General features: G+C 30.4%; 1 non-coding gene across 1 annotated transcript; it reads right to left on the bottom strand.

Moving 5' to 3' along the window:
- Nucleotides 1-4,628: 4,628 nt before the first annotated feature.
- LOC118891391 lies at nt 4,629-4,735 on the bottom strand. Its single transcript, XR_005018974.1, has one exon. It is a non-coding gene; the product is annotated as a U6 spliceosomal RNA (small nuclear RNA).
- Nucleotides 4,736-5,836: the final 1,101 nt, after the last annotated feature.

The following is a 5,836-nucleotide window of genomic DNA, read 5'->3' as shown; positions in this document are numbered from 1 at the left end:
ACAAAGAAAGAAAGTGATATCCATCATAGAGAATAATGTCCTTTGCAAATATCAACAGTGTTAGATTTTACCTCATTCAAGGATAAAAAAACAACATTGACCTTAAGCCAATAAATGCAGTTTTCACTTAAGAAAAAAAGTATTTGCCGTAAGTATGTCAAATACATATAAAATGGGAAAAGAGAATAGGGAGAACATTGAATTATAAATGTTGCTGGCAAAGATATAAAAAGAATATGGGAGAGAAAAAAAATGCCACAATGGAAATATTAAAGTTGGCTTCAGCTGTAGTAAAGAACATAATTGGCCTGGTAGAAAATGAAATCACTAATAAAGATTATAGATATCTCAAAATAAAGAAAAACTGTAATAATAATAATGATAACGATAATAATAGATGCTATAGAAGAAAGAAAACAAAATATATAAATAACTGGCAGTCATTGGGAATGAATTAAAACAAATGAAGCTAAACAACCATTCATTAAGAGAACACTTTTCATGAGTTTAGCAAAAATAAACAAAACAAAAGAAGAGACACTACCTGAGTTTATGAGTCAGTGGAGTCCAGTAACCTGCACCCCCCATACACACACACACACAAATTAAGTGACTTAGAATAAACTTGGCAAAGTTTTTGAATTTTAAGTTTAAAGAAAAAATTCACAACTGTTTGAGCAAAGAGTAAAAATAAAGTCATACTGGTTTCAGATCCTATTTAACTCAGAGTGCCCAGAACACAATGTACAATGAGAACAAAGTTTTCAGAGAAAAATATTGTGGCACAAGAATATTCTGACCAAGAACAAAGTAGTTAATATGTTGGGGTAACAGAATGATTTCTATGCTTAGATCTGCAGGATTCAGGACATAAACTGCTCATGGATACATCCCTTGAAACTTTTACCTAAAAATGCACATCAGCAGGGTAAAGATAAATAATATTTAAAAACTGAAGAATGGGATATTTGAATCTGAAATTACTGTGTTATATATTGATATTAGTTTAAAGCATATTTGCTCACCAAACAAAACACAATGCTCACATTGAAAGAAATAAGTTAGGTTTCTATATATGCTTATAACATAAACAATGCCATAAGTGATATAAGTAACAATATAATTCTTATTCCTAGCAGGTATAAACGTTATGATCATGAATATATTATGATCTTTATATAAGCAGATGTAATATTCATCAAATAATTTTGGGACACTTGGCTTCTTGGAAAATAACCTTTAAATTGGATCCTTACCTTACACTTCAAGTTAATATGAACTTAAGGTAAAAAAAGGATTAAAATTTATAAAGTAAATATATTTTTAGAAAAGATAAAAATATAAATGATAATATGTGTTCTTGAAGCAATCACAAAACTTTTAAGCATAAACACAGCAAAATTCACGAAATTAAATATTGAAATGTTCCTCAGGAAGAAACCTATAAAAGTTTACCTTACCAAAATCAATGAATAGATGTGGTATAGGTTTCATTAATAAGACAATGTTATGCCATAAATATTTTACCCAATGGCCCTGTACATATCTGCCTAAACATGCAGTCATGACAGTGTGTCAATAGCATTATAGAAAAAAATGATACAAACAATTTAACACACATTAAATAATATATAACTTCCGTTTATTATAAACTTCACATATCCCAACATCATATTAAGAGATTTACTTTAATAATCTAATTTTGAACTTGCAACAAACCTCTTAGGTAAGTGCTATCTACTTTTCTACTGATGAATAAACTGAAACAGAAATAACTTGTAGGAGTTGAAGCAGGATTTGAATCCAGGTCTAACTACAAAATTAAGTGCTGAGTCCGTTGTATGCTGCTTTCTAAGTATCTTACATGCAATGTAAGGAAAAACTTTCTTCTGTGTTGTTCTTATCTATAGCCTCTTGGTTTAGCATAGTGTCTGCTTATAGTATGCACTCAATAAATAATTGCTGCATGCTGAATGTATGTATATAAGACGCTGTATTAGAAACTAAGAAATATAACACTGAAAACAAATGAATATCTTACCCCAAGAAAGTTCTCATTAGGGTTTGGTAGGGTATAGAAATGAGGGATTTGAACAATACAAAACAGTACAGTGAACAATATAAACTATAAGGCAGATTTTTGAAAGTGCATTGCAATGCCCAAAAAGGAAGTGAGATCTCAAAGGAGGAGAGACCATGACAGAAACTAGGTAAGGAGATCCCCCAAACAAACTGTTTACAACATGATTTGGCTATTGAAACATCCAATATGGCTTTCTTGGATGCTTTTTCATACAAAAATGGCTAAAATTAAGTATCCCCCCCTCACCTAAGGTATGATGATGTAATAAAAATTTCTGATTAGTTAAGAAAAAAGGTTAGTCTGGATTAATCTATTTTAACTGTAAAATTAATATGTTAAACAAGAAGTTTGGTAGGAAAAATGGTGATACATTCACTTTAAATTAAGGTAACCCAAAAGAATTGATGGCTGACCTAAGTAATATTCATACAAAGGAAATACTAATAGGATCTTGTCCTTCTAATAGGCTAAATACTATAGTATAGTATTTAGCTATAAAAATATATTTAATCCTTGCAGATAAAAACTTAGGAGGTGATCATATATGAGGCTTCAATTTTATGTCTTAACGTAAATAATAAGAAGTAATTGGAGGAAAAAGCCATCAAAAAAAGAGCAGATTTAACCTACTTTTAATACATTCAGGTTTTTGTTAAACCAGATTTCACTCTCACTCTATAAACTCTTCTCTGTTTTTTTTTCTTTCTATTCTTTTTTGTTATCCCCATTTAACTGAAAAAATTTTTTTGTATGTTTAAGACATAGAATCTGAAATTGTCCATCTAAAAGTCATTAAATGGGGTCGTTTCTACTTAGAAAGAGTCTATAAATTCACCTACAAGTTAATAAGTATCTGGCATTTTTGTATTTATTATTTTCTTGGTGTTTTAGTGTCATTTAATTGATTTGTGCATAAGAACCAGATTGGAAAAAAAATTAGGCACACATTGTGGTATTTTATCCCAGTCACACAACACCCATATTTGCAACTGTTCTTCTGTTGCCAATCTCTGGCAGTTCATTCCATTGTCTCAGATGCTTGATGTGCTTCCTGGCATTTCAGTATTTTATCAGTGAGTATTAACTTACAAGTGATAGAAGAAAATGGACTCAAGAACCCAGGCTTTCCATTTGGCAGCTATTTTTTATTGGTGCTCATGTCTGAATTGTTGACTATTCCTAAAATCATGACAGAATTTCTGTGAACCTTTTAATGACCTTAGTTAAGAACATTTTTATTTATGTAGTTTGGAAGCCTATAGAAAATGTGGGAAAAAACTGGTTCAACACAGAGAATGAGGAAATAGCTGAGAACAAATATTAACCAAGTGAAATAAGTATTAAGAAGGCAAAGTAAGAGCAGAGGCAAATTATGGAATCTGTGCATTTAATTGGATTTAAAATTTCCCTTTGGCAATGCCCAGGGAACCATGAAGACTGGGAAAGGAGAAAATGGGCTGAAAAACATAAATCCTTTATATGAATAGCCATTCTTCAAAGAATTTTCCAAATATTAAATACTTTAGAGTTTGCTTGATGTTTATCACTTACTCTCATCAGAATTTGAACTCTTACTTTTATGTATTTAATATGAAAATACATAAATACCCTGTAAAATAAAGATTTAAAGTATAGCCTTCTGGAATGTGGAGCTACTTCTTTTTTCTGCTCTTAAAGAGTTTTTCTCAAACACTATCCACTCAATCACTTTACTCTGCTGACAGCCACTGCCACTGCAGCACAAACCAAGCCAAGGATAAGAAGATTTGGCAAGATGCAAACTGCATTCATGACTGTTTTTTCAGTAAACAAAATATACTTTTTGTCTTGCAAAATATTCAGTCCCTAAAATTGATTTCTAATTTGAACGTCTGCTATATTTTCAATAGTGACTTGGAAATATTGCAAAATGATCATAATTTTGATTTTAATAGCTTAGGAACTTCTCTAAAACCAGACAAATAATACATGTAAAGTATTTAACACCAGGTACTAACTAGACAGCTTTCAATGAATATTAGACTTCTTTCTCTTTGTCTTCTTCAGTATACAGTATAAAAAATGAAATAGTTATTATTTAAAGTTTAATTGTTTGGAACTATTTCATAGAATTACAAAACTTTAAGCAAATAATGGCTTTGGTTTCTTTATCAAGTTCTTATAAAAAAGACAAGGAATTTAAGCATAGTTTAGAGTTAGAAGTCTAAGAATTTTATTATATGACTAAAATCTTTTTTCCAATAAAAATTTTTTGTTCATCTTTCATTAAATAAAAAGTTGTCCCCTTTGCACCTGAGATTCTCTCTATCATCTATCTGTCTGTCTTTCTAACTATCTATCATTTATTTCTGGAAGTCATAACTTGAAGTTAATGATCTCATGACTACTTTCATACTGAAGTACATATATTCACAACACACAGATCTGGTTAAAAAAAAATTTATTCACAGATGTGACTGGCTTTGACAGTTTTTTTTTTTTTCTATCTAAAAACTTTTGTTGACTAGAGACAGAATTCAACCTTTTAAAAACTTGCCTCATGTTAAAAAATATGAGACACCTGAAGAATGTACATGTCATCCTTGCTCAGGGACCATGTTAATCTTCTCTGTATCATTCCAGTTTTAGTATGTGTGCTGCTGAAGTGAGCATTGCATTTATTTTTAAAGCCTTAAGGACATAAGGAGTTCTTTCTGTACTGTCTTCTTTTTGGGGGAAGTTGGAGGCAGGTGTGGACAAGCCATAAACACTCCATTTAGTTGTTAAATGTTTAATATTCTACTCTTTAAATGACTTATATCAAATGCAACCGACATTCATCATTGTGCATTAATTGGCATACATAGAGGGCACAGGAAAATGCTATCCCATGCAAAATTTAGATATGTTTCATACAGCATCATCTCCCAATTTCCAACATCAAGCTATAAAACCATATAGTGATATGGTCCCAGATGTCACGTGTCCCCTCATATATCTGAATGTATTTGTATACACACAGATTCAAATAACTCTTCACCCTCTTTGTCTTTTAGAGCCTTACCAAGTGTTCCAAAATCAGGAAGAAATTCTTGCCTATAATGTTTCTACAACACTGATATTTGTTTCCATAGGGATATGGAGACATTCTTTTTATCTAAGAAATTTTAAAGTTACTCCTCAGATGTAAGGTAAATAGGTATTAGTATATAATTTGTCATGATTTCACCTTCCATTTCCTGTTCCTTAAAATTCTTATTTAAAAGCCTTTGGCTAGATTTCCCCTATAATTGAGGTTGAAACCTAAGACTTCAGAATAAAAAATACAAAAAGTGGAACACTAGGACATTATTCAAGTTTTTGATCAGTGAATTAATGTAATACATACAGTCAGAAGACAGGATCCTGGTCTCATAGAGTAATCACTTTAGCTTGAATTCTTGAATTATCTGTTTACCTATGAAAAAAATATATATATTTACAATATTGCAAACGTATCTTACTTCATGCAAACAAAGTTCAGTCAGTAAAACTTCAACTTTAAAATAAGTGGAAAATTAAAACACATTTCAAATAATTCAACTCTATTCATTTAGATCTGGCTATGTCATGAAGAAGAAATAAGTTTTAAAAACTAGTGATTTTACACAGTTTGGTTATCGAGAGCACAAAATAAATTATTCATATCATTTTCAAATACTACTGAATTATGCCATACTTTTATTTTTTTTTTAGCAAGACCTTTTTTGTTTTTTTTCTTTTTTAAAATAAATT

Source organism: Balaenoptera musculus, chromosome 2 (genome assembly GCF_009873245.2).
Source record: "Balaenoptera musculus isolate JJ_BM4_2016_0621 chromosome 2, mBalMus1.pri.v3, whole genome shotgun sequence".
Taxonomy (NCBI): domain Eukaryota; kingdom Metazoa; phylum Chordata; class Mammalia; order Artiodactyla; family Balaenopteridae; genus Balaenoptera; species Balaenoptera musculus.
This window is presented reverse-complemented; position numbering and strand designations above follow the sequence as displayed.